This window comes from Staurois parvus, unplaced genomic scaffold, assembly GCF_062004578.1.
Source record: "Staurois parvus isolate SC_StPar_1 unplaced genomic scaffold, SC_StPar_1.0 ptg000314l, whole genome shotgun sequence".
Taxonomy (NCBI): domain Eukaryota; kingdom Metazoa; phylum Chordata; class Amphibia; order Anura; family Ranidae; genus Staurois; species Staurois parvus.
Genome location: NW_028318110.1, coordinates 3,966,656 through 3,969,144, shown reverse-complemented (window position 1 = coordinate 3,969,144; position 2,489 = coordinate 3,966,656).

The following is a 2,489-nucleotide window of genomic DNA, read 5'->3' as shown; positions in this document are numbered from 1 at the left end:
GAATGTTAGAAGAGATGGTAAAAAACAAAAAAACAAAAAACAGAGATAAGACACAGCAAAAGCAAAGTCTGGAAGGGGGGGGGGACAACACTAACAGAGGCAGTCATGCTTGAGCTGATAGTCATAAAACTGTTGGATAATGATTGAGGAATCCCATGTCCAAATTCAGGCCGTTATCTCTTGTGTCAAATAGAATTATCAATCTTAGTTCAAAAGTTTTTCTTTCCTGAATGGATTTGAAATTTCCTTTAAAGAATGACAGAGGGGGTGGCAGAAGAGGAGCGGTTGGTAAGGTGGATGAGTCTGGCCGCTGAGTTCAGGATAGACTGAAGTGGGGATAGTCTGTGATGAGGTAGGCCGGTGAGAAGGGAGTTGCAGTAGTCCAAATGTGAAATAATGAGGCAGTGAACGAGTAGTTTAGTAGTGTCTGGGGTTAGGAACGTACATATTCTGAAGATGTTGAGGAGGTGGAGTCTGCATGAGTTTGCTAACGAATGGACATGGGGTTGGAAGGACAGGTTTGAGTCTAGAGTGACACCTAGGATTTTGGCTTGCGGGGTGGGACTGATGGTGGCGTTGTTGGTCATGATGGAAAGAGGGGGGGGCGTGGACTGGGGGGAAGATTAGGAGCTCGGTTTTGGAAAGGTTCAGTTTGAGGAAATGGAGTGACATCCAGTCTAATATGTCGTTCAGCAGGTGGGTGATACGGGCGGAGACTGAAGGGGTGAGGTGAGGGGTGGAGAGGTAAATTTACGCGTCATCAGCGTAGAGGTGATAGTTGAAGCCGTGGGAGTGTATCAGTTTGCCGAGGGAGGAGGTGTAGATGGAGAAGAAAAGGGGCCTGAAGACAGAGCCTTGGGGGACCCCAACAGAGAGGGGAAGAGAGGGGGAGGTGGTAGCATTATAGGTAACGCTGAAGGAGCGTTGGGATAGGTAGGAGGAGAGCCAGGAGAGTGCGGAGTCTCTGATGCCGATGGAGTGTAGTTTATTAAGGAGGAGGGGGTGGTCAACTGTGTCAAAGGCCGCGGAGAGGTCAAGTAGTAAAAGGACTGAGTAGTGGCCATTAGCTTTGGCGGTTAGCAGGTCATTAGTGATTTTGAGTACGGCGGTTTCGGTGGAGTGTAGGTGACGGAAGCCAGACTGTAGTGGATCGAGGAGGTTGTAGTCAGTGAGGTGGGCGCAGAGGTGATTGTAGACATGTCGGCACATGAATGGCATGGACCTGCACATTGGCGCACGTCCACGTACTTTCAGTTCCCAGAATGGCACCAAGCTACCTATTTAAAGGAAGTCCTAACGTGCTGATTGCTGAATATTCTTAGCTCTCTGTGATCCTTGTTCCTGTGCTTCCTGGTTACCCTGCTGCCTGATTTCCTATTACCGACTCGATCTGTTATTGGATTTCCCTTACTCTCTAATGATCGTGAGCCTGGCTTTCTGCTTGACCTTGCTCCTGCTTGATCTCCTATGCTTGATCCAGCTTGTCTCCAGACACTGTTCTTTCTACCTCTGCTCATCTGTGTATGACCCTGGTCTGACTGTTGAATACATCCTCTTCTCCAGACGTCTGAACTTGTATGACCGTGGTTCCAGCTGCCTGCTCCTTCAGAGCCTGGTTACCAGATCTGCCTTCCAGGCCCTGTCTGGCATTCCACACAATCAGTACATGGACTGTGTACCACTGCTGATTGTGAAGCGGACCCTTATCTGCATCAACCACCATCCCTACAGACCATCTCTACTGATCACCACCTGCTGTCCAGGTCCCAGCACCAGTACTAACCTGAGCCTCACACGTCTAGTCCCACATTTAGGTGTGTTTGGACTAAAGTCGCATGGGAAGCCCTGTCACCACTTTGGCCTCCACCAAGGTACGTGACAACATGGTTTTATGGGACCTTTACAGTATCATCAAAGAAGCAAATATGACACAGATAGACAATATGATTTAGGAGGGGAGTTTCACAGCTCCATGAAAACTGTGCTGTCAATCACTGTGATGCAGGGAAAGGAAAGGGTGGACACAGACAAAATATTTGATAACTGACAAGTTCTGGTATGCAAATTAGCTGATCTTCCATTGAAGGGAAATACTTCAAATATTGTTTTGCTTTTATTAGTTTAATCATTTTAATCAATCATCTTTTAAAACAATTGTATTAGTTGAGCATTTTACATCGATCAGTTTACAATACAAGCTTTAAATGCTTAGCTATTCAGCCAATAATGAGAAGTCAGTTCATACAATCAAGTTAACATTGAATTAAATGCTTTACAAGAGAGACCACAAATATCTCCTGAGTCTTCTAAGGCACTCTAGCTGATATTGCCATAGCCTGCTTATTTATTTGTTGATTTAATTCCTATCCTTTGGGCACACATGGCACAGCAAAGCAGAAAAACAGAATAAGGTAAAGAGCTGAGTGTGAAGCCTCCTGAGCCTGTGGGTACATGACGCAGATGGTTGTGTATGTGAGTGTATGTGTGCA